General features: G+C 43.9%; 37 non-coding genes across 37 annotated transcripts; all 37 read left to right on the top strand.

The window, feature by feature from the left end:
- Nucleotides 1-835: 835 nt before the first annotated feature.
- Nucleotides 836-908, top strand: trnav-aac. Its single transcript has one exon. It is a non-coding gene; the product is annotated as a tRNA-Val (tRNA).
- A 115-nt stretch (nt 909-1,023) lies between these two features.
- trnai-aau lies at nt 1,024-1,098 on the top strand. The gene has a single exon. It is a non-coding gene; the product is annotated as a tRNA-Ile (tRNA).
- A 499-nt stretch (nt 1,099-1,597) lies between these two features.
- On the top strand, nt 1,598-1,670 carry trnav-cac. Its single transcript has one exon. It is a non-coding gene; the product is annotated as a tRNA-Val (tRNA).
- A 369-nt stretch (nt 1,671-2,039) lies between these two features.
- Nucleotides 2,040-2,112, top strand: trnav-aac. Its single transcript has one exon. It is a non-coding gene; the product is annotated as a tRNA-Val (tRNA).
- A 116-nt stretch (nt 2,113-2,228) lies between these two features.
- On the top strand, nt 2,229-2,303 carry trnai-aau. The gene has a single exon. It is a non-coding gene; the product is annotated as a tRNA-Ile (tRNA).
- Nucleotides 2,304-3,918: 1,615 nt separating this feature from the next.
- trnav-cac lies at nt 3,919-3,991 on the top strand. Its single transcript has one exon. It is a non-coding gene; the product is annotated as a tRNA-Val (tRNA).
- A 369-nt stretch (nt 3,992-4,360) lies between these two features.
- trnav-aac lies at nt 4,361-4,433 on the top strand. Its single transcript has one exon. It is a non-coding gene; the product is annotated as a tRNA-Val (tRNA).
- Nucleotides 4,434-4,549: 116 nt separating this feature from the next.
- Nucleotides 4,550-4,624, top strand: trnai-aau. Its single transcript has one exon. It is a non-coding gene; the product is annotated as a tRNA-Ile (tRNA).
- Nucleotides 4,625-14,203: 9,579 nt separating this feature from the next.
- trnav-cac lies at nt 14,204-14,276 on the top strand. The gene has a single exon. It is a non-coding gene; the product is annotated as a tRNA-Val (tRNA).
- Nucleotides 14,277-14,645: 369 nt separating this feature from the next.
- On the top strand, nt 14,646-14,718 carry trnav-aac. Its single transcript has one exon. It is a non-coding gene; the product is annotated as a tRNA-Val (tRNA).
- A 116-nt stretch (nt 14,719-14,834) lies between these two features.
- On the top strand, nt 14,835-14,909 carry trnai-aau. Its single transcript has one exon. It is a non-coding gene; the product is annotated as a tRNA-Ile (tRNA).
- A 499-nt stretch (nt 14,910-15,408) lies between these two features.
- Nucleotides 15,409-15,481, top strand: trnav-cac. Its single transcript has one exon. It is a non-coding gene; the product is annotated as a tRNA-Val (tRNA).
- A 369-nt stretch (nt 15,482-15,850) lies between these two features.
- On the top strand, nt 15,851-15,923 carry trnav-aac. Its single transcript has one exon. It is a non-coding gene; the product is annotated as a tRNA-Val (tRNA).
- A 116-nt stretch (nt 15,924-16,039) lies between these two features.
- On the top strand, nt 16,040-16,114 carry trnai-aau. Its single transcript has one exon. It is a non-coding gene; the product is annotated as a tRNA-Ile (tRNA).
- A 499-nt stretch (nt 16,115-16,613) lies between these two features.
- On the top strand, nt 16,614-16,686 carry trnav-cac. The gene has a single exon. It is a non-coding gene; the product is annotated as a tRNA-Val (tRNA).
- A 369-nt stretch (nt 16,687-17,055) lies between these two features.
- Nucleotides 17,056-17,128, top strand: trnav-aac. Its single transcript has one exon. It is a non-coding gene; the product is annotated as a tRNA-Val (tRNA).
- Nucleotides 17,129-17,244: 116 nt separating this feature from the next.
- Nucleotides 17,245-17,319, top strand: trnai-aau. Its single transcript has one exon. It is a non-coding gene; the product is annotated as a tRNA-Ile (tRNA).
- Nucleotides 17,320-17,817: 498 nt separating this feature from the next.
- On the top strand, nt 17,818-17,890 carry trnav-cac. Its single transcript has one exon. It is a non-coding gene; the product is annotated as a tRNA-Val (tRNA).
- Nucleotides 17,891-18,259: 369 nt separating this feature from the next.
- Nucleotides 18,260-18,332, top strand: trnav-aac. Its single transcript has one exon. It is a non-coding gene; the product is annotated as a tRNA-Val (tRNA).
- Nucleotides 18,333-18,448: 116 nt separating this feature from the next.
- On the top strand, nt 18,449-18,523 carry trnai-aau. Its single transcript has one exon. It is a non-coding gene; the product is annotated as a tRNA-Ile (tRNA).
- Nucleotides 18,524-19,021: 498 nt separating this feature from the next.
- On the top strand, nt 19,022-19,094 carry trnav-cac. The gene has a single exon. It is a non-coding gene; the product is annotated as a tRNA-Val (tRNA).
- A 369-nt stretch (nt 19,095-19,463) lies between these two features.
- Nucleotides 19,464-19,536, top strand: trnav-aac. The gene has a single exon. It is a non-coding gene; the product is annotated as a tRNA-Val (tRNA).
- A 115-nt stretch (nt 19,537-19,651) lies between these two features.
- On the top strand, nt 19,652-19,726 carry trnai-aau. Its single transcript has one exon. It is a non-coding gene; the product is annotated as a tRNA-Ile (tRNA).
- A 499-nt stretch (nt 19,727-20,225) lies between these two features.
- Nucleotides 20,226-20,298, top strand: trnav-cac. The gene has a single exon. It is a non-coding gene; the product is annotated as a tRNA-Val (tRNA).
- A 368-nt stretch (nt 20,299-20,666) lies between these two features.
- Nucleotides 20,667-20,739, top strand: trnav-aac. Its single transcript has one exon. It is a non-coding gene; the product is annotated as a tRNA-Val (tRNA).
- A 116-nt stretch (nt 20,740-20,855) lies between these two features.
- trnai-aau lies at nt 20,856-20,930 on the top strand. Its single transcript has one exon. It is a non-coding gene; the product is annotated as a tRNA-Ile (tRNA).
- Nucleotides 20,931-21,429: 499 nt separating this feature from the next.
- trnav-cac lies at nt 21,430-21,502 on the top strand. The gene has a single exon. It is a non-coding gene; the product is annotated as a tRNA-Val (tRNA).
- A 369-nt stretch (nt 21,503-21,871) lies between these two features.
- Nucleotides 21,872-21,944, top strand: trnav-aac. Its single transcript has one exon. It is a non-coding gene; the product is annotated as a tRNA-Val (tRNA).
- A 116-nt stretch (nt 21,945-22,060) lies between these two features.
- On the top strand, nt 22,061-22,135 carry trnai-aau. The gene has a single exon. It is a non-coding gene; the product is annotated as a tRNA-Ile (tRNA).
- Nucleotides 22,136-22,968: 833 nt separating this feature from the next.
- trnav-cac lies at nt 22,969-23,041 on the top strand. The gene has a single exon. It is a non-coding gene; the product is annotated as a tRNA-Val (tRNA).
- A 558-nt stretch (nt 23,042-23,599) lies between these two features.
- Nucleotides 23,600-23,674, top strand: trnai-aau. Its single transcript has one exon. It is a non-coding gene; the product is annotated as a tRNA-Ile (tRNA).
- A 499-nt stretch (nt 23,675-24,173) lies between these two features.
- trnav-cac lies at nt 24,174-24,246 on the top strand. Its single transcript has one exon. It is a non-coding gene; the product is annotated as a tRNA-Val (tRNA).
- Nucleotides 24,247-24,804: 558 nt separating this feature from the next.
- Nucleotides 24,805-24,879, top strand: trnai-aau. The gene has a single exon. It is a non-coding gene; the product is annotated as a tRNA-Ile (tRNA).
- A 489-nt stretch (nt 24,880-25,368) lies between these two features.
- Nucleotides 25,369-25,441, top strand: trnav-cac. Its single transcript has one exon. It is a non-coding gene; the product is annotated as a tRNA-Val (tRNA).
- Nucleotides 25,442-25,999: 558 nt separating this feature from the next.
- Nucleotides 26,000-26,074, top strand: trnai-aau. The gene has a single exon. It is a non-coding gene; the product is annotated as a tRNA-Ile (tRNA).
- A 499-nt stretch (nt 26,075-26,573) lies between these two features.
- trnav-cac lies at nt 26,574-26,646 on the top strand. The gene has a single exon. It is a non-coding gene; the product is annotated as a tRNA-Val (tRNA).
- A 557-nt stretch (nt 26,647-27,203) lies between these two features.
- Nucleotides 27,204-27,278, top strand: trnai-aau. The gene has a single exon. It is a non-coding gene; the product is annotated as a tRNA-Ile (tRNA).
- The last annotated feature ends 544 nt before the right edge of the window (nt 27,279-27,822 follow it).

The following is a 27,822-nucleotide window of genomic DNA, read 5'->3' on the forward strand; positions in this document are numbered from 1 at the left end:
GTAGACAATGTAATGTAAACCCTGTTCACCTCCACACTACCTTTGGTAAAATGAAAAAGGTTTTGAAAACAAACACACACACACACACACACACACACACACACACACACGCACACATACAAACACTTAACTGCTCAAAGTTTCTAGTTTGAAGATGTTCCTCTCATCCCAGCTGTTATCTTAACCACTGGAGTTTCAGCAGCGATATGTTTTAACAGCGATCGGATTTAGTCTGACCGCAAGATTGTTGTTGTTCTCTCTTCCTGCATGCTCTTCCTGTGAAATCCTTGCTACTACGGCGATGTGGAAACAGCGCCCCCAAAATCCCGCTAGTGGCGAAAAAGTATATTACATCCGTAGTGTTAAGAACTACCATAGAGAATGAATGGGAAAAGTTAAGAGAGTTAAGCTTAACCATTTTAGCCTCCCGCGCGAAAGGTCCCCAGCTCGAAACTGGGCAGAAACATTCATTTGATGAAAAGAAATAAAGCCGAACCATTTGGAGACCAGACAATAAACACAGCGCTACAGCATTTCTTTGCTCATGATATACCTTCCACTTATCAAGTCACAACATGCCGTGGTCTGACATTGCTTATTCAAAACTGAGTGAAGAAAGTATTGTCCATTTATTTCAAGCTACAAATCATGCATATGGAAGAAAATCCTCATCTCAAGGCAATAGCACCGGGCTCACATTCCCAAGAAAAAGCATTGGATCCTCATGATGAACTGAAAAGGATGAAGAATTTAACTCCAAATTTTGGCTTTCACGCAATGTTTCTTCCTCATATTCTCTTACCTGATCCAAAAAGTGAGTCCAGCGAAATGAAAGGTTTCTGTAGTGTAGTGGTTATCACGTTCGCCTAACACGCGAAAGGTCCCCAGCTCGAAACTGTGCATAAACATGTGTTTACTTCTTAAATTGGAGACGTCTGGAGATATGACAGTTTCTAAAGTTGCTTTTGGAACAGAACTTATTTGCTGATCATGTCTCTAACGACAAGCAAACATGCTGTGAAAGGCCAGTTAGCTCAGATGGTTTAGAGTGTGGTGATAATAACGCCAAGGTCGTGGGTTCAATCCCCATACTGGCCAAAGGCATTCTCCACTGGTAGCTAGCACATGTGCAAATGCCAAACTTGTACCTTCATGCTGTCACCAGTGCATAATTGCTTTAAAAAGCTTGGAGTGGCACAGGGTCAACAGATTCCATGACAATATCCATTTCTCTGTCTATTCCACAAGCACTTTCCCCAAGTTCTTAGACTCAAAGAGGAAATACAACATTTGGTTCCAAGGTGTAATCCTGTGGGTCTCATCTTTACTGGGCTAGAATTACAAGCATCAAACACATATAGTAGTATCACCATCTACCAATGCGTTCTTCATCTAATTGCTGGAGAATGATACAAATTTCTGGGGGACCTGAACACCTTCATTCAGCCTCTCAGACATCTTGTAAAACAACTTGTTAGTGTACAAGATCACACAGGTTTCGGAGCGTCCGCAATTGTTGTTTTACGCACATACCTTGGCCCTTCTTTTCTCTAAAGTCATCAACAAGGTGTGTTATTTTAAAGTATCAACCACTAAGGTTTCTGTAGTGTAGTGGTTATCACGTTCGCCTCACACGCGAAAGGTCCCCAGCTCGAAACAGGGCAGAAACATTCATTTGATGAAAAGAAATAAAGCCGAACCATTTGGAGACCAGACAATAAACACAGCACTACAGCATTTCTTTGCTCATGATATACCTTCCACTAATCAAGTCACAACATGCCGTGGTCTGACATTGCTTATTCAAAACTGAGTGAAGAAAGTATTGTCCATTTATTTCAAGCTACAAATCATGCATATGGAAGAAAATCCTCATCTCAAGGCAATAGCGCCGGGCTCACATTCCCAAGAAAAAGCATTGGATCCTCATGATGAACTGAAAAGGATGAAGAATTTAACTCCAAATTTTGGCTTTCACGCAATGTTTCTTCCTCATATTCTCTTACCTGATCCAAAAAGTGAGTCCAGCAAAATGAAAGGTTTCTGTAGTGTAGTGGTTATCACGTTCGCCTAACACGCGAAAGGTCCCCAGCTCGAAACTGTGCATAAACATGTGTTTACTTCTTAAATTGGAGACGACTGGAGATATGACAGTTTCCTAAAGTTGCTTTTGGAACAGAACTTATTTGCTGATCATGTCTCTAACGACAAGCAAACATGCTGTGAAAGGCCAGTTAGCTCAGATGGTTTAGAGCGTGGTGATAATAACGCCAAGGTCGTGGGTTCAATCCCCATACTGGCCAAAGGCATTCTCCACTGGTAGCTAGCACATGTGCAAATGCCAAACTTGTACCTTCATGCTGTCACCATTGCATAATTGCTTTGAAAAGCTTGGAGTGGCACAGGGTCAACAGATTCCATGACAATATCCATTTCTCTGTCTATTCCACAAGCACTTTCCCCAAATTCTTTGACTCAAAGAGGAAATACAACATTTGGTTCCAAGGTGTAATCCTGTGGGTCTAATCTTTACTGGGCTAGAATTACAAGCATCAAACACATATGGTAGTATCACCATCTACCAATGCGTTCTTCATCTAATTGCTGGAGAATGATACAAATTTCTGGGGGACCTGAACACCTTCATTCAGCCTCTCAGACATCTTGTAAAACAACTTGTTAGTGTACAACAGGGGTCGGGAACCTATGGCTCGCGAGCCATATATGGCTCTTTTGATGGTCACATGTGGCTCGCAGACAAATCTTTAATTATACTTTTTTTTTCATTAGACCAGTCCTTCTCGGTCGCGATGCCAGAGGCGCGCAGTAGTAGCGGTGCTTGGAGAGAAAACTATCAGTTTACTATTATCTATTATTTCACAGAGTTTGTTCCACCCGGAAACCTGTGAATTGCCGTGCCTAAAACTGCACGCTCCCGTCTTTGAGGAAGAGCGCGCAGTTGCGGGGACGGGATGTGTGAGGAAGAAAGCCGGGGGGGGGGGGAGGGGGGCAGCAGGTGAATCTCGCAGGGATGGTAAAAACGTAAACCCGCTGCCTGTCACTCACTGCGGCGTGTGAGTGTGTGTTTGGCTCCCCGTCTGCATGTGAGCAGTCTTTCTCACATCTACAGAACATTCAGACCTACGATCACGTTTAAAGTCTCAACGCCTGCAAGAAGCAGAAACTCACCAAGTATCAACCAGACTAGACAATCAGCAGAACTACCACGAGAAATACTCACCATTTATCAGCAACAGCATAACGATGTTATTAAAAAGAATCCACAGACCTATTGTACTTTAAAAATGTTGAAATTACATCAAATGCACACATTCATTTGTATTTTTAGTTTTAAAAATATTGTCGCGGACTCAGTTTAACTTGGCTGTTGGGCCACGTTAAAAGTTCTGGAGTTCATGGAACGCATCGATCAAGCAGTGATCTGATTGGCTCTTAGTTCTGTCGCTCAGCCTGTTGTTAGGTAGTTTGGACCAATGGGGTTCAGCTATGGGCCGAATAAGGGAAATGCGAGGACTGGAGCGGGAGCAGGGGAATATAAAGTTGGGAGAAGCGCTCTCTCTCGTCTCGGCGGGCGAGAATAAGGAGTTGCTGAATTAATTGTTGGGCGTTTGTTGCGGTTTACAGTAACCAGAATAAAGAACCTTAAAAGAGGTTAAGTCTCCGTGCCTCAGTGTGGGAAAGGGACGCTACATTATTGTATGTATGGCTCTTTCAAAATTACATTTAAAAATATGTGGCGTTTATGGCTCTCTTGGCCAAAAAGGTTCCCGACCCCTGGTGTACAAGATCACACAGGTTTCGGAGCGTCCGCAATTGTTGTTTTACGCACATACCTTGGCCCTTCTTTTCTCTAAAGTCATCAACAAGGTGTGTTATTTTAAAGTATCAACCACTAAGGTTTCCGTGGTGTAGTGGTTATCACGTTCGCCTCACACGCGAAAGGTCCCCAGCTCGAAACTGGGCAGAAACATTCATTTGATGAAAAGAAAAAAAGACGAACCATTTGGAGACCAGACAATAAACACAGCGCTACAGCATTTCTTTGCTCATGATGTACCTTCCACTAATCAAGTCACAACATGCCGTGGTCTGACATTGCTTAAACAAAACTGAGTGAAGAAAGTATTGTCCATTTATTTCAAGCTACATATCATGCATATGGAAGACTTTCCTCATCTCAAGGCAATAGAACCGGGCTCACATTCCCAAGATAAATCATTGGAACCTCATGTTGAATTGAAATGGATAAAGAATTTAACTCCAAATTTTGGCTTTCACGCAATGTTTCTTCCTCATATTCTCTTACCTGATCCAAAAAGTAAGTCCAGCAACATGAAAGGTTTCTGTAGTCTAGTGGTTATCACGTTCGCTTAACACGCGAAAGGTCCCCAGCTCTAAACTGGGCAGAAGCATTTGTTTACTTCTTAAATTGGAGACGTCTGGAGATATGACAGTTTTGTAGGGTTGCTTTTGGAACAGAACTTATTTGCTGATCATGTCTCTAACGACAAGCAAACATGCTGTGAAAGGCCAGTTAGCTCAGATGGTTTAGAGCGTGGTGATAATAACGCCAAGGTCGTGGGTTCAATCCCCATACTGGCCAAATGCATTCTCCACTGGTAGCTAGCACATGTGCAAATGCCAAACTTGTACCTTCATGCTGTCACCAGTGCATAATTGCTTTAAAAAGCTTGGAGTGGCACAGGGTCAACAGATTCCATGACAATATCCATTTCTCTGTCTATTCCACAAGCACTTTCCCCAAGTTCTTAGACTCAAAGAGGAAATACAACATTTGGTTCCAAGGTGTAATCCTGTGGGTCTCATCTTTACTGGGCTAGAATTACAAGCATCAAACACATATGGTAGTATCACCATCTACCAATGCGTTCTTCATCTAATTGCTGGAGAATGATACAAATTTCTGGGGGACCTGAACACCTTCATTCAGCCTCTCAGACATCTTGTAAAACAACTTGTTAGTGTACAACAGGGGTCGGGAACCTATGGCTCGCGAGCCATATATGGCTCTTTTGATGGTCACATGTGGCTCGCAGACAAATCTTTAATTATACTTTTTTTTTCATTAGACCAGTCCTTCTCGGTCGCGATGCCAGAGGCGCGCAGTAGTAGCGGTGCTTGGAGAGAAAACTATCAGTTTACTATTATCTATTATTTCACAGAGTTTGTTCCACCCGGAAACCTGTGAATTGCCGTGCCTAAAACTGCACGCTCCCGTCTTTGAGGAAGAGCGCGCAGTTGCGGGGACGGGATGTGTGAGGAAGAAAGCCGGGGGGGGGGGGGGAGGGGGGCAGCAGGTGAATCTCGCAGGGATGGTAAAAACGTAAACCCGCTGCCTGTCACTCACTGCGGCGTGTGAGTGTGTGTTTGGCTCCCCGTCTGCATGTGAGCAGTCTTTCTCACATCTACAGAACATTCAGACCTACGATCACGTTTAAAGTCTCAACGCCTGCAAGAAGCAGAAACTCACCAAGTATCAACCAGACTAGACAATCAGCAGAACTACCACGAGAAATACTCACCATTTATCAGCAACAGCATAACGATGTTATTAAAAAGAATCCACAGACCTATTGTACTTTAAAAATGTTGAAATTACATCAAATGCACACATTCATTTGTATTTTTAGTTTTAAAAATATTGTCGCGGACTCAGTTTAACTTGGCTGTTGGGCCACGTTAAAAGTTCTGGAGTTCATGGAACGCATCGATCAAGCAGTGATCTGATTGGCTCTTAGTTCTGTCGCTCAGCCTGTTGTTAGGTAGTTTGGACCAATGGGGTTCAGCTATGGGCCGAATAAGGGAAATGCGAGGACTGGAGCGGGAGCAGGGGAATATAAAGTTGGGAGAAGCGCTCTCTCTCGTCTCGGCGGGCGAGAATAAGGAGTTGCTGAATTAATTGTTGGGCGTTTGTTGCGGTTTACAGTAACCAGAATAAAGAACCTTAAAAGAGGTTAAGTCTCCGTGCCTCAGTGTGGGAAAGGGACGCTACATTATTGTATGTATGGCTCTTTCAAAATTACATTTAAAAATATGTGGCGTTTATGGCTCTCTTGGCCAAAAAGGTTCCCGACCCCTGGTGTACAAGATCACACAGGTTTCGGAGCGTCCGCAATTGTTGTTTTACGCACATACCTTGGCCCTTCTTTTCTCTTTTTTTTTTTTTTTTTTTTTTTTTTTTTTTTTTTTTTAAACTTGTCCTGTCCAACAGCTGGGCAGACAGATGAGAGCTGAGGGCCTCTTGTGTTGGACAGATTTTACTTTAACAAGAGGGGTTATTAATCTTCAGACAAACCAAAGGTATGTCTGGATAAACCCCTTTTGTAATTGAGGCCAAACTTTATTAATTTCAATCATGTCTGAAAATCTTTGGTGTTGGACCGGACGGAAAAGGAAAGAGGGGAAGAAGAGAGAGGGACGATAGAGAGAGGGGGGGTAGGGGGTGATAATAGGAGGGGAAGGGGGATAAGACCATGAAGCAGCATAAAGCAACAAGTTTACTGGTTGTTAATCATTATGGTAACGTTCAAATGTAGTACAATAAGGGCGGAGCCTGTCCACACACACACTCAAATGTTATAAACACACCTGCTAGCTGCAAAAATGTCCACCTGTCGACATATATACAAAACAGATAGTGTTCACACGCATACTTATGCCTTAAAACCAACTAGTGTGAAATATTTCAGTCATTCAGTCATGCAAACTGTAAGTGCAAAGGTGAGCTAACACCTGTGCTCAGGTGAGTGTTTATGTTCTTCTAAAATGGATGGTGGAACGTGGAAAGAAGGAGGGAGAGTGCCCAGCCATCCCCACCCCAAGACCCCCACCGCAGCAGCAGCGGCAGCCGGAATCCCCCCAACGCCACACGGGAACCGGCAGGGAACAACCGCCGCCCGGGCGACCAAGCCCGCCACCCAGGCCAGGGCCAGCAGGACCGCCGCAAGGCCCCCAGAGCCAGAGAGCAGGGAAGCACGGAGGGAGAGAGAGCGCCGCCCCAGCCCAACCAGGAGAGCAGCCCCCCCGCCGCGCCGGGAGAACCCAACGCAGGGCCCCACCGGAGACGGACGCCCACAGCCCCAGACGAGCACCCCACCACCACCCAGGAGTTCCGGGCATCCCCCCGCCCCAACCCCAGGTACGAGCCAGGACCCCCCAAGGGAGACCCGCTCCGCGCTCCAGGCAGCCATCCGCCCGGCCCGCGGCTGGTCCAGGGAGGAGCGGGGCAGGGGCCCGCCGCCCCCGCCCAAGAGGGGGGAACCCCGGGGAAAAAAAGAGGGCCCACAAGGGGTGTTGTAAATATGGCCCGACCAGGCTCGGCCACAGTTGGAAATATGGCGGGGCCCAGCGCCCAGGAGCAAGGACCAGAACCCACCCCCCAGGGACACGAACACTCCCGGCTCAGATGTAATGTGAACCCCCCCGCCGCGCGGAGAGAGCACCGCCGGGCCCAGGAAGCCGGCACCCCGGGGACACGGCCGCCGTTGCAAAGGGGCCCGTACCCCCCACCAGGGAAGAGGCAGGGGACAGATGGCCCTAGGTCCCACCTTCCTTGCAAAATGTGTGTGCGTGTATGTGTGTTTGAGAGGGTGTGTGTGTGCATGTGTGTGTGTTTATGTTGGAATGTATATATTGAGGGGGGAGGGGTGTGTGTGCTAAGGGGGGTGCAGTTAAAATTGGCGGGTAGGGCACTGAGGGGACATCTCCTGATTACTCACAGTGACGTCCCCTCACCCTCCCCACCAAGGGACCCTAAATGTCTAAGGTGTGGTTAAAATTGGCGGGTAGGGTGCCAGGAGGACATCCGCTGCTTGCTGGCAGTGATGTCCAAGCACCCCCCCTACCAAGGGCCCTACATGTCTAAGGTGCAAATAAAACCGAAAGAGGGGGGGCCCACTCCATACGGCAACCATGGGAGGGGGGCCACTGCCTAGTAAACCCCCCCCCCCAAGGCTCATCGCAGGCTAAGCCCCCCACCCCCTCACCCTATTATGAGGTTATATGAGGAAGGGGGTAAGTTGGGGACAGCTGGTAGACTGTCCCCCGGTGGTCAGACAGCTGCCCCCCCCCCAGCAAGGGGGCCAGGCCCACCCAGCCCAGGGGCCCCACCCCCGGAGGCGCCGACACCCCAGGCCCAGCACCACCCCCCCCACACAGAGAGAGAGGAGCCAGAAAGCGTCGGCCCCCCCCAGGAGCAAGCCCAGGCCCCCACCCCCAAACGCCGGCCCTGGAAGAGCTCTGGTCAGGCCTCGACGGGACCGAGGCAGCCGACCGGCCGGGGAAACCGCCGATGGCCTCAGCGGAGACCCCGACCCGTCAACCCCCCCTGCCCCGTACCAATAGTGCCCCCCCCCCTCCCCCAGAATGCCCCCCCACAAGGCAGGGCCGACAAGACCCCCCACCCCACCACCCCCCAGACCCCGCAGCCAAAGCGGATGACACCCAGAGCGACCGGGGGCCCCAAGAGGGCTGTCCCGTCCCGCCCCAGAGCCAGGGAAGGGCCGATCCCAGCCCCAGGTGTAGGTGGGAAGCCCATCCAGCGCCGCTGGGCCCACCCCCGAGCAGCGCCCCCCGCCAACCCCCCCCAGCACAGGCAAAGGGACCACCCCCCCAAGCCAAGCCAGACCACCACCCCACCCCCCCACCACGCACCCCCACACCCAAGCCCAGAGGACCATGCAGCGCCCCAGCCCGCCCAACCCAGGCGCCGGACCCGACCCCCCGACCAACGGAGCCCCCACCACCCCCCGCCAGGCACCGGAGGCCCCGACCCCCACCCCAGCCCACGGCAGAAGGGCAAGGAGCGGCGACGACCAGGCCCCCCCCACCCCCTAGGTCAAGGAGTTAGCTATGGGAGACCAGAGAGACTGAGTTCTTTCAAAGTTACTTGAACCTTGGGCTGACATTTTTTCCAAGCTGATATGATCAAGCAGCAGATTTCTGTGTTGACTTATATTTATATTTTTCTTGCTTTTCCAATTTATTAAAATAGTTTTTTTAGCAATGCAAAGAGTTATGAAAATGATAGAGCCTAATCCTCCTTCTACATCGATGGCACTCATGTCACCAAGCACACAAAGTGACGGTGAAGCTGTGATTGAAACCTTAAGCCAGACTGATAGATCGGCACATACCTGCTGCCAGAGAGCCTGGACAGGCGTGCAGAACCACAGTGCATGCATGTAATTGTCGGGTAGATTACTGTCACAGTGCTGACAAATGTCTGAGTTACTGAGACCCATCTTGAACATCCTCTGTCCAGTGTAGTAAATTCTGTGAAGAGTTTTGAAATGGATTAGCTGCAGATTTGGACTTTTTGTCAGTTTAAAGGTGTTTAGACAAAGTTCTGACCAAAAGCTTTCATCTGTGCTGATGCTCAAATCCGCATCCCATTTTGTTGTCGGAAGTGAAATATTATTATCTAAATTACATAAAAGTTTGTATATTTTGGAGAGAGTTTTATTCATTGTGAAATTGATCAGAGTGGTAACTACATCTGGTAGCTTTAAATCGTTGTCTCTGTATTTAAACTTTTTAGTAATAATTGATTTAAGTTGCTGATATTCCAAGAAGTTATATATTCCATGTTTGTCTTGAAGTTCCTGGGGAGTTATGAATCTTCTATCAATAATTATGTGCTCTAGTTGTTTTATGCCCCCTGCTTGCCAAGCTGGGAAGTGGATAATCTTTTTGTTTATGAGGATGTCTGGGTTGTTCCAGATGGGTGTCATTTTGCACGGTTGAATTGATGATTTTGATATTTTGAGAAATTCCCACCAGGCTGTTAAGGTGGCATTTATATTGGTACTTTTGAAACAATCCTGTCTTTTAACTATTTGGCTGATAAATGGAAGATCTGACAGGTTGATCTTTCCACATAACGCCTGTTCCAAGTCTAACCATGAGTTGGTTTCTGGATTATTTTTTAACCATTTTAAGATGTATTGTAGTCTATTTGCAAGAAAGTAATTGTGGAAATTAGGTAATTCTAATCCTCCACAGCTTTTTGCAGATTTTAAAGTTTTTAGACTAATTCTTGCAGGTTTATTGTTCCATAGAAAGCTTGATATGGATGAGTCTAATGTTTTGAACCATTTTAATGGCGGTTGTGTGGGAATCATTGAGAATAGATAATTAACTTTGGGTAAGATTTTCATTTTTACCGTGGCTATCTTGCCCATAAGGGACAGAGGCAGGTTGGTCCAGCGTGTTAGATCGTCCTGTATGTTTTTCAGTAATGGGGTGTAGTTTAGCTGCACCAGTTCTGATATTTTGGGGGGAAAATAAATACCTAGATATTTTATATTGCCTGATTTAACTGGTATTGTGGGTCCTTGCTCCGCATTACTGTTCAGTGGTAATAAAACAGATTTATTCCAATTAATGGAATAGTCTGATATAGAAGAGAATTCATTAATGATTGTTGCCGTTTCATTTACAGAATGTATATTACTTAAAAACAGTAATATGTCATCTGCATAGAGACTAATTTTATGATGGCTGTGTTTGGTTTTAATTCCTTTGATACTCTCATTCTGTCTTATTGCTGCAGCTAGAGGCTCGATAAATATTGCAAAAAGAGAGGGGGAGAGTGGGCAACCCTGTCTAGTTCCTCTTCCAAGAAAAAACCTGTTGGAAGTCTGTTTATTAGTTCTAACTGATGCATTGGGGTTGTGATATAATATTTTGATCCAATTGATGAATGATTCTCCAAACCCAAACTTATGGAGGGCAGCAATGAGGAACTTCCAATTTACTCTATCAAAGGCTTTTTCAGCATCCAGTGATAGTATAGTCATTTCCTGGTTTTTGATGGTGGCAAAGTCTATTATGTTAACGAGTCTGCGGACATTGTCATCCGAGTGTCTGCCTTTGATGAATCCAGTTTGATCAAGGTGAATTATGTGAGGAGTGACTTTTTCTATTCTCTGTGCTAGTGCTTTGCAGATAATTTTTACATCTGCATTAATTAAAGAAATGGGGCGATAGCTTGAAGGACTCGTGGGGTCTTTGTCTGGTTTTAGAAGAAGGATAATGTTGGCAGAGTTCATGTTAGGTGGTAGAGATTGGCTTTCATTGATAAATTTTACCGTTTTATAAAACGTTGGTGCCAGTTGTTCCCAGAATTCCTTATAAAACTCTGCTGGAAAGCCGTCGGGTCCTGGTGCTTTGCTGTTAGGCATAAGTAACAGAGCTTCATGAAGCTCAGACAACGAGAGCGGAGAGTCTAAATTTGTGATTTGATCTTCGTTTAACTTGGGCAGGTTTATATTGGTAAGAAATGAGTTGATGCTTTGTTCTGATGGATTGATCTGTGGAGCGTATAAGTTTTGATAAAAGTCTTTAAACGCATTATTAATTTTTACCGGGTCATGGGTGACATTCCCTGTTTTGTCCATAATAGAAGCGATTGTTGATTTTTCTTTATTAATTTTAAGCTGATTAGCTAGAAATTTGCCAGATTTATTCGAGTTTTCATATCTTTCCAGTCGAAGCCTTTGTATCTGGAATTGTGTTTGTTTATTGATGATGTCATTAAACTGCAGCTTTAAATTTTTCAGGTCGCCCAGTATGTGTTCCTGTGCAGAAGCAGCATAAGCAGTCTCCAGGGTTTTGATTTTATTTTCTAATTCTAATAAATCTGCTTTCTCTTTGCGTTTTTTATGCGTTGAATAAGAGATGATTTTCCCTCTCATGACTGCTTTTGCTGTTTCCCAAAGAATACTTGGTGATATTTCAGAAGTATTGTTGAATTCTAAGAAGGTTGCCCACTCTTTTTTAAAGAATTCAATAAATTCCTGGTCTTTTAACAGAGACGTATTAAATCTCCAGGTTGAACCTGAGGGTGTGGGTACTTCCCTTGAAATAGTAACAGAAACTGGTGCATGGTCACTGATAATAATTGGATGAATGTTGGAACTTTTAATTTCTTTCAAAAGGGAGTTACTGACTAATAAATAATCTAAACGAGAGTGTGAATGATGAACTGGAGAGAAAAAGGTGAACCCCTTAGTGTTTGGATGACATGAGCGCCAAGCGTCGCAGAGACCCAGATCATTCATGTACTGCTTTAGAATACTTGCAGACTGCCATGTACGCTGGTTTGCTGCTGTGCTGAGTCTGTCAAGTTCAGGGTCCATAACAAGGTTGACGTCTCCTCCTATAATGATTGTGGAGTCAGAGTGAGCTGAGAGTGAGGTGAAGAATCTGTGAAAGAAGGAAGAGTCGTCAACATTCGGACCATAGATGCTGGCGATGCAAAGGTCTTTATTCTGAATGGATATATTAATGATTACAAATCTGCCTTCTGGGTCAGTTACTGTGTCCTTATGAGTAAATGTAACATTTTTCTTAATCAAAACTGCAACCCCTCTTTGTTTGGAGTTGAAACTGGCAGAATACATAACTGGATACTGGGAACAGCACAGGAGATTACCAGCTGATAAAGATAAATGGGTCTCCTGCAGCAGAGCTATATCTGCTTTAAGATCATTCAGGTGATTTAACACTTTCAATCTCTTTGGCCCAGCGCCAAGTCCACGCACATTCCAGCTAACGATGTTAAGACTGTTCATAGCTGTTCTAACCGGGAGAGTGCAAGGCTAAATAGTGCGTGTGCCCGTCCGTGTGCGCGTGCCCGCTGTGCGTACCTGCTACACTGACAAGCGCTGTGCGTAGGAGGTGGACATGTCTTGGCTGTGAGCTGCATGTTACGTGCGTCCTGTGTGAGCCTAAGTGAGGTTTTTGCAGTTTGTCAACGTGTGTGTGCGGGATTGCGTGTGCATGCTCTTATGCGCGCTAGTATGCGCGCGCGCCCGTTCCGTGCATAAATAAATACTCACCGTGGTTGCGTTGACTTTACCTGATTCACATATGAGGACATGGGAAGGGGGGGGGACAAGAGAAAAGAGAGAGGGAAAGAAAAAGAACAAAAAACAAAAACAGCGAAACAACAACAGAAACATGAATGTGAGAGAAAGAAAAAACACTTTTCCTGAGAGGTGTGGATTATTGATGATCCGATTATTTCCTATTCAATTAAATAAGTTTGCGGGTTTCTTCTGGGCGTCGCAGATGTCAGTGCACCTCTGAAAGCCTTCAGCACAGCCAGGGTGTTACCTCTGGGTCCCGGAACAGCTTGCCATTCACAAAAAGTTTATCAACGGCAACCACCGCGCGTGCTCCAGCAGACAGGTGCTTCCTCCTCAGCGGGAAGAGGATTTTCCGCCGGCGGAGGATCTCGCCTGGAAACTGATCATTCACGCTGTAATGTGTGCCTTTCAGCTCGCGTCCTCTGCTTTTTACCTGCTCCTTTTGTTTATAATGTTCAAATTTAGCAACAATAGGACGGGGACGCTGATTGTCCGGCCTTTTCCCTCCGAGCCGGTGAACCCTGTGGAAGGAGATCTTCTGGACTTCCTCCTTGGGGATCTTCAGATGGTCTTCCAAAAAGGACCTCACCATGGCCTCGGGGACTTCTCCTGCCTCCTCTGGAACCCCGGAGATTACTAGATTGTCCCTCATGCTCCTTGACTGAAGATCCAGGAGGGTTTCCTTGATTGATCGGTTCTCCTCGGAGAGACGAGCGGTGTCGCTGCTCAGAGTCTTGACGGTCTCTCTGAGGGCCTTGTTCTCCTCTGCGAGCTCCCGCACCTGCTGCTGGCTGAATTCCAGAGACTCCCGCAGACCTTGAAATTCTCTATGGAGGATCTCCAGCAAGTTGAGGCGGCAATCAAAGCTGGAGAGCTTTTTATCAATCGAGTCCAGGATATCGCTCACGCCGCTGCCTGGAGAGGACACAGCCCCGGGAGAGTCCTCAGGCCGTCCACGCTTGGAGGAGGGGGTGGTGGTGGCGGTTTTGGGTTTCACCATGACGCAGGTATTGTAGCACTCGTCGATGTATTTCTCCAGGTCCTCCAGGCTGACAGAAGCTTAATACTCTTAACAGGTTATGTTAATTTGCCGGAAATATTTTAATATGGCGGAAAAAATGAAAACAAGATCGAAAATGTTTGTTCAAATGCTTACGCGCCGCCGAGTCGACTCACCACACTCGTCTCGCTGGGTCTCGCGATACTACAGCATCACGTCGTCGGATCTGGCCCTTCTTTTCTCTAAAGTCATCAACAAGGTGTGTTATTTTAAAGTATCAACCACTAAGGTTTCCGTGGTGTAGTGGTTATCACGTTCGCCTCACACGCGAAAGGTCCCCAGCTCGAAACTGGGCAGAAACATTCATTTGATGAAAAGAAAAAAAGACGAACCATTTGGAGACCAGACAATAAACACAGCGCTACAGCATTTCTTTGCTCATGATGTACCTTCCACTAATCAAGTCACAACATGCCGTGGTCTGACATTGCTTAAACAAAACTGAGTGAAGAAAGTATTGTCCATTTATTTCAAGCTACATATCATGCATATGGAAGACTTTCCTCATCTCAAGGCAATAGAACCGGGCTCACATTCCCAAGATAAATCATTGGAACCTCATGTTGAATTGAAATGGATAAAGAATTTAACTCCAAATTTTGGCTTTCACGCAATGTTTCTTCCTCATATTCTCTTACCTGATCCAAAAAGTAAGTCCAGCAACATGAAAGGTTTCTGTAGTCTAGTGGTTATCACGTTCGCTTAACACGCGAAAGGTCCCCAGCTCTAAACTGGGCAGAAGCATTTGTTTACTTCTTAAATTGGAGACGTCTGGAGATATGACAGTTTTGTAGGGTTGCTTTTGGAACAGAACTTATTTGCTGATCATGTCTCTAACGACAAGCAAACATGCTGTGAAAGGCCAGTTAGCTCAGATGGTTTAGAGCGTGGTGATAATAACGCCAAGGTCGTGGGTTCAATCCCCATACTGGCCAAATGCATTCTCCACTGGTAGCTAGCACATGTGCAAATGCCAAACTTGTACCTTCATGCTGTCACCAGTGCATAATTGCTTTAAAAAGCTTGGAGTGGCACAGGGTCAACAGATTCCATGACAATATCCATTTCTCTGTCTATTCCACAAGCACTTTCCCCAAGTTCTTAGACTCAAAGAGGAAATACAACATTTGGTTCCAAGGTGTAATCCTGTGGGTCTCATCTTTACTGGGCTAGAATTACAAGCATCAAACACATATGGTAGTATCACCATCTACCAATGCGTTCTTCATCTAATTGCTGGAGAATGATACAAATTTCTGGGGGACCTGAACACCTTCATTCAGCCTCTCAGACATCTTGTAAAACAACTTGTTAGTGTACAAGATCACACAGGTTTCGGAGCGTCCGCAATTGTTGTTTTACGCACATACCTTGGCCCTTCTTTTCTCTAAAGTCATCAACAAGGTGTGTTATTTTAAAGTATCAACCACTAAGGTTTCTGTAGTGTAGTGGTTATCACGTTCGCCTCACACGCGAAAGGTCCCCAGCTCGAAACTGGGCAGAAACATTCATTTGATGAAAAGAAATAAAGCCGAACCATTTGGAGACCAGACAATAAACACAGCGCTACAGCATTTCTTTGCTCATGATATACCTTCCACTTATCAAGTCACAACATGCCGTGGTCTGACATTGCTTATTCAAAACTGAGTGAAGAAAGTATTGTCCATTTATTTCAAGCTACAAATCATGCATATGGAAGAAAATCCTCATCTCAAGGCAATAGCACCGGGCTCACATTCCCAAGAAAAAGCATTGGATCCTCATGATGAACTGAAAAGGATGAAGAATTTAACTCCAAATTTTGGCTTTCACGCAATGTTTCTTCCTCATATTCTCTTACCTGATCCAAAAAGTGAGTCCAGCGAAATGAAAGGTTTCTGTAGTGTAGTGGTTATCACGTTCGCCTAACACGCGAAAGGTCCCCAGCTCGAAACTGTGCATAAACATGTGTTTACTTCTTAAATTGGAGACGTCTGGAGATATGACAGTTTCCTAAAGTTGCTTTTGGAACAGAACTTATTTGCTGATCATGTCTCTAACGACAAGCAAACATGCTGTGAAAGGCCAGTTAGCTCAGATGGTTTAGAGCGAGGTGCTAATAACGCCAAGGTCATGGGTTCAATCCCCATACTGGCCAAAGGCATTCTCCACTGGTAGCTAGCACATGTGCAAATGCCAAACTTGTACCTTCATGCTGTCACCAGTGCATAATTGCTTTAAAAAGCTTGGAGTGGCACAGGGTCAACAGATTCCATGACAATATCCATTTCTCTGTCTATTCCACAAGCACTTTCCCCAAATTCTTAGACTCAAAGAGGAAATACAACATTTGGTTCCAAGGTGTAATCCTGTGGGTCTCATCTTTACTGGGCTAGAATTACAAGCATCAAACACATATGGTAGTATCACCATCTACCAATGCGTTCTTCATCTAATTGCTGGAGAATGATACAAATTTCTGGGGGACCTGAACACCTTCATTCAGCCTCTCAGACATCTTGTAAAACAACTTGTTAGTGTACAAGATCACACAGGTTTCGGAGCGTCCGCAATTGTTGTTTTACGCACATACCTTGGCCCTTCTTTTCTCTAAAGTCATCAACAAGGTGTGTTATTTTAAAGTATCAACCACTAAGGTTTCTGTAGTGTAGTGGTTATCACGTTCGCCTCACACGCGAAAGGTCCCCAGCTCGAAACTGGGCAGAAACATTCATTTGATGAAAAGAAATACAGACAAACCATTTGGAGACCAGACAATAAACACAGCGCTACAGCATTTCTTTGCTCATGATGTACCTTCCACTAATCAAGTCACAACATGCCGTGGTCTGACATTGCTTAAACAAAACTGAGTGAAGAAAGTATTGTCCATTTATTTCAAGCTACAAATCATGCATATGGAAGACTTTCCTCATCTCAAGGCAATAGAACCGGGCTCACATTCCCAAGATAAATCATTGGAACCTCATGTTGAATTGAAATGGATAAAGAATTTAACTCCAAATTTTGGCTTTCACGCAATGTTTCTTCCTCATATTCTCTTACCTGATCCAAAAAGTAAGTCCAGCAACATGAAAGGTTTCTGTAGTCTAGTGGTTATCACGTTCGCTTAACACGCGAAAGGTCCCCAGCTCTAAACTGGGCAGAAGCATTTGTTTACTTCTTAAATTGGAGACGTCTGGAGATATGACAGTTTTGTAGGGTTGCTTTTGGAACAGAACTTATTTGCTGATCATGTCTCTAACGACAAGCAAACATGCTGTGAAAGGCCAGTTAGCTCAGATGGTTTAGAGCGTGGTGATAATAACGCCAAGGTCGTGGGTTCAATCCCCATACTGGCCAAATGCATTCTCCACTGGTAGCTAGCACATGTGCAAATGCCAAACTTGTACCTTCATGCTGTCACCAGTGCATAATTGCTTTAAAAGCTTGGAGTGGCACAGGGTCAACAGATTCCATGACAATATCCATTTCTCTGTCTATTCCACAAGCACTTTCCCCAAGTTCTTAGACTCAAAGAGGAAATACAACATTTGGTTCCAAGGTGTAATCCTGTGGGTCTCATCTTTACTGGGCTAGAATTACAAGCATCAAACACATATGGTAGTATCACCATCTACCAATGCGTTCTTCATCTAATTGCTGGAGAATGATACAAATTTCTGGGGGACCTGAACACCTTCATTCAGCCTCTCAGACATCTTGTAAAACAACTTGTTAGTGTACAAGATCACACAGATTTCGGAGCGTCCGCAATTGTTGTTTTACGCACATACCTTGGCCCTTCTTTTCTCTAAAGTCATCAACAAGGTGTGTTATTTTAAAGTATCAACCACTAAGGTTTCTGTAGTGTAGTGGTTATCACGTTCGCCTCACACGCGAAAGGTCCCCAGCTCGAAACTGGGCAGAAACATTCATTTGATGAAAAGAAATAAAGCCGAACCATTTGGAGACCAGACAATAAACACAGCGCTACAGCATTTCTTTGCTCATGATATACCTTCCACTAATCAAGTCACAACATGCCGTGGTCTGACATTGCTTATTCAAAACTGAGTGAAGAAAGTATTGTCCATTTATTTCAAGCTACAAATCATGCATATGGAAGAAAATCCTCATCTCAAGGCAATAGCACCGGGCTCACATTCCCAAGAAAAAGCATTGGATCCTCATGATGAACTGAAAAGGATGAAGAATTTAACTCCAAATTTTGGCTTTCACGCAATGTTTCTTCCTCATATTCTCTTACCTGATCCAAAAAGTGAGTCCAGCGAAATGAAAGGTTTCTGTAGTCTAGTGGTTATCACGTTCGCTTAACACGCGAAAGGTCCCCAGCTCTAAACTGGGCAGAAGCATTTGTTTACTTCTTAAATTGGAGACGTCTGGAGATATGACAGTTTTGTAGGGTTGCTTTTGGAACAGAACTTATTTGCTGATCATGTCTCTAACGACAAGCAAACATGCTGTGAAAGGCCAGTTAGCTCAGATGGTTTAGAGCGTGGTGATAATAACGCCAAGGTCGTGGGTTCAATCCCCATACTGGCCAAAGGCATTCTCCACTGGTAGCTAGCACATGTGCAAATGCCAAACTTGTACCTTCATGCTGTCACCAGTGCATAATTGCTTTAAAAGCTTGGAGTGGCACAGGGTCAACAGATTCCATGACAATATCCATTTCTCTGTCTATTCCACAAGCACTTTCCCCAAGTTCTTAGACTCAAAGAGGAAATACAACATTTGGTTCCAAGGTGTAATCCTGTGGGTCTCATCTTTACTGGGCTAGAATTACAAGCATCAAACACATATGGTAGTATCACCATCTACCAATGCGTTCTTCATCTAATTGCTGGAGAATGATACAAATTTCTGGGGGACCTGAACACCTTCATTCAGCCTCTCAGACATCTTGTAAAACAACTTGTTAGTGTACAAGATCACACAGGTTTCGGAGCGTCCGCAATTGTTGTTTTACGCACATACCTTGGCCCTTCTTTTCTCTAAAGTCATCAACAAGGTGTGTTATTTTAAAGTATCAACCACTAAGGTTTCTGTAGTGTAGTGGTTATCACGTTCGCCTCACACGCGAAAGGTCCCCAGCTCGAAACTGGGCAGAAACATTCATTTGATGAAAAGAAATAAAGCCGAACCATTTGGAGACCAGACAATAAACACAGCGCTACAGCATTTCTTTGCTCATGATATACCTTCCACTAATCAAGTCACAACATGCCGTGGTCTGACATTGCTTATTCAAAACTGAGTGAAGAAAGTATTGTCCATTTATTTCAAGCTACAAATCATGCATATGGAAGAAAATCCTCATCTCAAGGCAATAGAACCGGGCTCACATTCCCAAGATAAATCATTGGAACCTCATGTTGAATTGAAATGGATAAAGAATTTAACTCCAAATTTTGGCTTTCACGCAATGTTTCTTCCTCATATTCTCTTACCTGATCCAAAAAGTAAGTCCAGCAACATGAAAGGTTTCTGTAGTCTAGTGGTTATCACGTTCGCTTAACACGCGAAAGGTCCCCAGCTCTAAACTGGGCAGAAGCATTTGTTTACTTCTTAAATTGGAGACGTCTGGAGATATGACAGTTTTGTAGGTTGCTTTTGGAACAGAACTTATTTGCTGATCATGTCTCTAACGACAAGCAAACATGCTGTGAAAGGCCAGTTAGCTCAGATGGTTTAGAGCGTGGTGATAATAACGCCAAGGTCGTGGGTTCAATCCCCATACTGGCCAAAGGCATTCTCCACTGGTAGCTAGCACATGTGCAAATGCCAAACTTGTACCTTCATGCTGTCACCAGTGCATAATTGCTCTTAAAAGCTTGGAGTGGCACAGGGTCAACAGATTCCATGACAATATCCATTTCTCTGTCTATTCCACAAGCACTTTCCCCAAGTTCTTAGACTCAAAGAGGAAATACAACATTTGGTTCCAAGGTGTAATCCTGTGGGTCTCATCTTTACTGGGCTAGAATTACAAGCATCAAACACATATGGTAGTATCACCATCTACCAATGCGTTCTTCATCTAATTGCTGGAGAATGATACAAATTTCTGGGGGACCTGAACACCTTCATTCAGCCTCTCAGACATCTTGTAAAACAACTTGTTAGTGTACAAGATCACACAGGTTTCGGAGCGTCCGCAATTGTTGTTTTACGCACATACCTTGGCCCTTCTTTTCTCTAAAGTCATCAACAAGGTGTGTTATTTTAAAGTATCAACCACTAAGGTTTCTGTAGTGTAGTGGTTATCACGTTCGCCTCACACGTGAAAGGTCCCCAGCTCGAAACTGGGCAGAAACATTCATTTGATGAAAAGAAATAAAGCGAACCATTTGGAGACCAGACAATAAACACAGCGCTACAGCATATCTTTGCTCATGATATACCTTCCACTAATCAAGTCACAACATGCCGTGGTCTGACATTGCTTATTCAAAACTGAGTGAAGAAAGTATTGTCCATTTATTTCAAGCTACAAATCATGCATATGGAAGAAAATCCTCATCTCAAGGCAATAGCACCGGGCTCACATTCCCAAGAAAAAGCATTGGATCCTCATGATGAACTGAAAAGGATGAAGAATTTAACTCCAAATTTTGGCTTTCACGCAATGTTTCTTCCTCATATTCTCTTACCTGATCCAAAAAGTGAGTCCAGCAAAATGAAAGGTTTCTGTAGTGTAGTGGTTATCACGTTCGCCTAACACGCGCAAGGTCCCCAGCTCGAAACTGGGCAGAAACATGTGTTTACTTCTTAAATTGGAGACGTCTGGAGATATGACAGTTTCCTAAAGTTGCTTTTGGAACAGAACTTATTTGCTGATCATGTCTCTAACGACAAGCAAACATGCTGTGAAAGGCCAGTTAGCTCAGATGGTTTAGAGCGAGGTGCTAATAACGCCAAGGTCATGGGTTCAATCCCCATACTGGCCAAAGGCATTCTCCACTGGTAGCTAGCACATGTGCAAATGCCAAACTTGTACCTTCATGCTGTCACCAGTGCATAATTGCTTTGAAAAGCTTGGAGTGGCACAGGGTCAACAGATTCCATGACAATATCCATTTCTCTGTCTATTCCACAAGCACTTTCCCCAAATTCTTAGACTCAAAGAGGAAATACAACATTTGGTTCCAAGGAGTAATCCTGTGGGTCTTATCTTTACTAGGCTAGAATTACAAGCATCAAACACATATGGTAGTATCACCATCTACCAATGCGTTCTTCATCTAATTGCTGGAGAACGATACAAATTTCTGGGGGACCCGAACACCTTCATTCAGCCTCTTATACATCTTGTAAAACAACTTGTTAGTGTACAAGATCACACAGGTTTCGGAGCGTCCGCAATTGTTGTTTTACGCACATACCTTGGCCCTTCTTTTCTCTAAAGTCATCAACAAGGTGTGTTATTTTAAAGCATCAACCACTAAGGTTTCTGTAGTGTAGTGGTTATCACGTTCGCCTCACACGCGAAAGGTCCCCAGCTCGAAACTGGGCAGAAACATTCATTTGATGAAAAGAAATACAGACAAACCATTTGGAGACCAGACAATAAACACAGCGCTACAGCATTTCTTTGATCATGATGTACCTTCCACTAATCAAGTCACAACATGCCGTGGTCTGACATTGCTTAAACAAAACTGAGTGAAGAAAGTATTGTCCATTTATTTCAAGCTACAAATCATGCATATGGAAGACTTTCCTCATCTCAAGGCAATAGAACCGGGCTCACATTCCCAAGATAAATCATTGGAACCTCATGTTGAATTGAAATGGATAAAGAATTTAACTCCAAATTTTGGCTTTCACGCAATGTTTCTTCCTCATATTCTCTTACCTGATCCAAAAAGTAAGTCCAGCAACATGAAAGGTTTCTGTAGTGTAGTGGTTATCACGTTCGCTTAACACGCGAAAGGTCCCCAGCTCTAAACTGGGCAGAAGCATTTGTTTACTTCTTAAATTGGAGACGTCTGGAGATATGACAGTTTTGTAGGGTTGCTTTTGGAATAGAACTTATTTGCTGATCATGTCTCTAACGACAAGCAAACATGCTGTGAAAGGCCAGTTAGCTCAGATGGTTTAGAGCGTGGTGCTAATAACGCCAAGGTCGTGGGTTCAATCCCCATACTGGCCAAAGCCATTCTCCACTGGTAGCTAGCACATGTGCAAATGCCAAACTTGTACCTTCATGCTGTCACCAGTGCATAATTGCTTTGAAAAGCTTGGAGTGGCACAGGGTCAACAGATTCCATGACAATATCCATTTCTCTGTCTATTCCACAAGCACTTTCCCCAAATTCTTTGACTCAAAGAGGAAATACAACATTTGGTTCCAAGGAGTAATCCTTTGGGTCTTATCTTTACTGGGCTAGAATTACAAGCATCAAACACATATGGTAGTATCACCATCTACCAATGCGTTCTTCATCTAATTGCTGGAGAATGATACAAATTTCTGGGGGACCTGAACACCTTCATTCAGCCTCTCATACATCTTGTAAAACAACTTGTTAGTGCCAAACTTGTACCTTCATGCTGTCACCAGTGCATAATTGCTTGGAGTGGCACAGGGTCAACAGATTCCATGACAATATCCATTTCTCTGTCTATTCCACAAGCACTTTCCCCAAATTCTTTGACTCAAAGAGGAAATACAACATTTGGTTCCAAGGTGTAATCCTGTGGGTCTAATCTTTACTGGGCTAGAATTACAAGCATCAAACACATATGGTAGTATCACCATCTACCAATGCGTTCTTCATCTAATTGCTGGAGAATGATACAAATTTCTGGGGGACCTGAACACCTTCATTCAGCCTCTCATACATCTTGTAAAACAACTTGTTAGTGTACAAGATCACACAGGTTTCAGAGCGTCCGCAAATGTTGTTTTACGCACATACCTTGGCCCTTCTTTTCTCTAAAGTCATCAACAAGGTGTGTTATTTTAAAGTATGAACCAATAAGGTTTCTGTAGTGTAGTGGTTATCACGTTCGCCTCACACGCGAAAGGTCCCCAGCTCGAAACTGGGCAGAAACATTCATTTGATGAAAAGAAATAAAGCAGAACCATTTGGAGACCAGACAATAAACACAGCGCTACAGCATTTCTTTGCTCATGATGTACCTTCCACTAATCAAGTCACAACATGCCGTGGTCTTACATTGCTTATACAAAACTGAGTGAAGAAAGTATTGTCCATTTATTTCAAGCTACAAATCATGCATATGGAAGACTTTTCTCATCTCAAGGCAATAGAACCGGGCTCACATTCCCAAGATAAATCATTGGAACCTCATGTTGAATTGAAATGGATAAAGAATTTAACTCCAAATTTTGGCTTTCACGCAATGTTTCTTCCTCATATTCTCTTACCTGATCCAAAAAGTAAGTCCAGCAACATGAGAGGTTTCTGTAGTGTAGTGGTTCTCACGTTCGCTTAACACGCGAAAGGTCCCCAGCTCTAAACTGGGCAGAAGCATGTGTTTACTTCTTAAATTGGAGACGTCTGGAGATATGACAGTTTTGTAGTGTTGCTTTTGGAACAGAACTTATTTGCTGATCATGTCTCTAACGACAAGCAAACATGCTGTGAAAGGCCAGTTAGCTCAGATGGTTTAGAGCGTGGTGCTAATAACGCCAAGGTCATGGGTTCAATCCCCATACTGGCCAAAGGCATTCTCCACTGGTAGCTAGCACATGTGCAAATGCCAAACTTGTACCTTCATGCTGTCACCAGTGCATAATTGCTTTGAAAAGCTTGGAGTGGCACAGGGTCAACAGATTCCATGACAATATCCATTTCTCTGTCTATTCCACAAGCACTTTCCCCAAATTCTTTGACTCAAAGAGGAAATACAACATTTGGTTCCAAGGTGTAATCCTGTGGGTCTAATCTTTACTGGGCTAGAATTACAAGCATCAAACACATATGGTAGTATCACCATCTACCAATGCGTTCTTCATCTAATTGCTGGAGAATGATACAAATTTCTGGGGGACCTGAACACCTTCATTCAGCCTCTCATACATCTTGTAAAACAACTTGTTAGTGTACAAGATCACACAGGTTTCAGAGCGTCCGCAAATGTTGTTTTACGCACATACCTTGGCCCTTCTTTTCTCTAAAGTCATCAACAAGGTGTGTTATTTTAAAGTATCAACCACTAAGGTTTCTGTAGTGTAGTGGTTATCACGTTCGCCTCACACGCGAAAGGTCCCCAGCTCGAAACTGGGCAGAAACATTCATTTGATGAAAAGAAATAAAGCAGAACCATTTGGAGACCAGACAATAAACACAGCGCTACAGCATTTCTTTGCTCATGATGTACCTTCCACTAATCAAGTCACAACATGCCGTGGTCTGACATTGCTTATACAAAACTGAGTGAAGAAAGTATTGTCCATTTATTTCAAGCTACAAATCATGCATATGGAAGACTTTTCTCATCTCAAGGCAATAGAACCGGGCTCACATTCCCAAGATAAATCATTGGAACCTCATGTTGAATTGAAATGGATAAAGAATTTAACTCCAAATTTTGGCTTTCACGCAATGTTTCTTCCTCATATTCTCTTACCTGATCCAAAAAGTAAGTCCAGCAACATGAGAGGTTTCTGTAGTGTAGTGGTTCTCACGTTCGCTTAACACGCGAAAGGTCCCCAGCTCTAAACTGGGCAGAAGCATGTGTTTACTTCTTAAATTGGAGACGTCTGGAGATATGACAGTTTTGTAGTGTTGCTTTTGGAACAGAACTTATTTGCTGATCATGTCTCTAACGACAAGCAAACATGCTGTGAAAGGCCAGTTAGCTCAGATGGTTTAGAGCGTGGTGCTAATAACGCCAAGGTCATGGGTTCAATCCCCATACTGGCCAAAGGCATTCTCCACTGGTAGCTAGCACATGTGCAAATGCCAAACTTGTACCTTCATGCTGTCACCAGTGCATAATTGCTTGGAGTGGCACAGGGTCAACAGATTCCATGACAATATCCATTTCTCTGTCTATTCCACAAGCACTTTCCCCAAATTCTTTGACTCAAAGAGGAAATACAACATTTGGTTCCAAGGTGTAATCCTGTGGGTCTAATCTTTACTGGGCTAGAATTACAAGCATCAAACACATATGGTAGTATCACCATCTACCAATGCGTTCTTCATCTAATTGCTGGAGAATGATACAAATTTCTGGGGGACCTGAACACCTTCATTCAGCCTCTCAGACATCTTGTAAAACAACTTGTTAGTGTACAAGATCACACAGGTTTCGGAGCGTCCGCAATTGTTGTTTTACGCACATACCTTGGCCCTTCTTTTCTCTAAAGTCATCAACAAGGTGTGTTATTTTAAAGTATCAACCACTAAGGTTTCTGTAGTGTAGTGGTTATCACGTTCGCCTCACACGCGAAAGGTCCCCAGCTCGAAACTGGGCAGAAACATTCATTTGATGAAAAGAAATAAAGCAGAACCATTTGGAGACCAGACAATAAACACAGCGCTACAGCATTTCTTTGCTCATGATGTACCTTCCACTAATCAAGTCACAACATGCCGTGGTCTGACATTGCTTATACAAAACTGAGTGAAGAAAGTATTGTCCATTTATTTCAAGCTACAAATCATGCATATGGAAGACTTTTCTCATCTCAAGGCAATAGAACCGGGCTCACATTCCCAAGATAAATCATTGGAACCTCATGTTGAATTGAAATGGATAAAGAATTTAACTCCAAATTTTGGCTTTCACGCAATGTTTCTTCCTCATATTCTCTTACCTGATCCAAAAAGTAAGTCCAGCAACATGAAAGGTTTCTGTAGTGTAGTGGTTCTCACGTTCGCTTAACACGCGAAAGGTCCCCAGCTCTAAACTGGGCAGAAGCATGTGTTTACTTCTTAAATTGGAGACGTCTGGAGATATGACAGTTTTGTAGTGTTGCTTTTGGAACAGAACTTATTTGCTGATCATGTCTCTAACGACAAGCAAACATGCTGTGAAAGGCCAGTTAGCTCAGATGGTTTAGAGCGTGGTGCTAATAACGCCAAGGTCATGGGTTCAATCCCCATACTGGCCAAAGGCATTCTCCACTGGTAGCTAGCACATGTGCAAATGCCAAACTTGTACCTTCATGCTGTCACCAGTGCATAATTGCTCTGAAAAGCTTGGAGTGGCACAGGGTCAACAGATTCCATGACAATATCCATTTCTCTGTCTATTCCACAAGCACTTTCCCCAAATTCTTTGACTCAAAGAGGAAATACAACATTTGGTTCCAAGGTGTAATCCTGTGGGTCTAATCTTTACTGGGCTAGAATTACAAGCATCAAACACATATGGTAGTATCACCATCTACCAATGCGTTCTTCATCTAATTGCTGGAGAATGATACAAATTTCTGGGGGACCTGAACACCTTCATTCAGCCTCTCAGACATCTTGTAAAACAACTTGTTAGTGTACAAGATCACACAGGTTTCGGAGCGTCCGCAATTGTTGTTTTACGCACATACCTTGGCCCTTCTTTTCTCTAAAGTCATCAACAAGGTGTGTTATTTTAAAGTATCAACCACTAAGGTTTCTGTAGTGTAGTGGTTATCACGTTCGCCTCACACGCGAAAGGTCCCCAGCTCGAAACTGGGCAGAAACATTCATTTGATGAAAAGAAATAAAGCAGAACCATTTGGAGACCAGACAATAAACACAGCGCTACAGCATTTCTTTGCTCATGATGTACCTTCCACTAATCAAGTCACAACATGCCGTGGTCTGACATTGCTTATACAAAACTGAGTGAAGAAAGTATTGTCCATTTATTTCAAGCTACAAATCATGCATATGGAAGACTTTTCTCATCTCAAGGCAATAGAACCGGGCTCACATTCCCAAGATAAATCATTGGAACCTCATGTTGAATTGAAATGGATAAAGAATTTAACTCCAAATTTTGGCTTTCACGCAATGTTTCTTCCTCATATTCTCTTACCTGATCCAAAAAGTAAGTCCAGCAACACGAAGGTTTCTGTAGTGTAGTGGTTCTCACGTTCGCTTAACACGCGAAAGGTCCCCAGCTCTAAACTGGGCAGAAGCATGTGTTTACTTCTTAAATTGGAGACGTCTGGAGATATGACAGTTTTGTAGTGTTGCTTTTGGAACAGAACTTATTTGCTGATCATGTCTCTAACGACAAGCAAACATGCTGTGAAAGGCCAGTTAGCTCAGATGGTTTAGAGCGTGGTGCTAATAACGCCAAGGTCGTGGGTTCAATCCCCATACTGGCCAAAGGCATTCTCCACTGGTAGCTAGCACATGTGCAAATGCCAAACTTGTACCTTCATGCTGTCACCTGTGCATAATTGCTTTAAAAAGCTTGGAGTGGCACAGGGTCAACAGATTCCATGACAATATCCATTTCTCTGTCTATTCCACAAGCACTTTCCCCAAATTCTTAGACTCAAATAGGAAATACAACATTTGGTTCTGTAGAAAATGTATGTTTTAATATCTTATTCTTCATTATGTTATAGCTTTATCTTTAGTGTGAAGTGAACTCATTTTGAACTCAACAGGACTTATTCTCCAGTGACCTTCACTTGTGCTTTGTTGTTGCAGCAGCAACTAGGACTTCTTTGTGCAAATCTAGGAGTTTCCAGAGACGCGATAAATATGTCATGGACTACATTTCTACTATCTGGGTTGAACACCTTATCCTTGGGAAAGTGTTCAGGTTCGTGTTCTCATGTGGAGGATGAAGCTGACCTCTGATCTTGTGCCGGTGATGGAGTATTCGTTTGGCTGGTATGATTTACTTTGGACCAGAGGAGGA

The sequence above is a fragment of the Oryzias latipes genome, chromosome 13, assembly GCF_002234675.1.
Source record: "Oryzias latipes chromosome 13, ASM223467v1".
Taxonomy (NCBI): Eukaryota; Metazoa; Chordata; class Actinopteri; order Beloniformes; family Adrianichthyidae; genus Oryzias; species Oryzias latipes.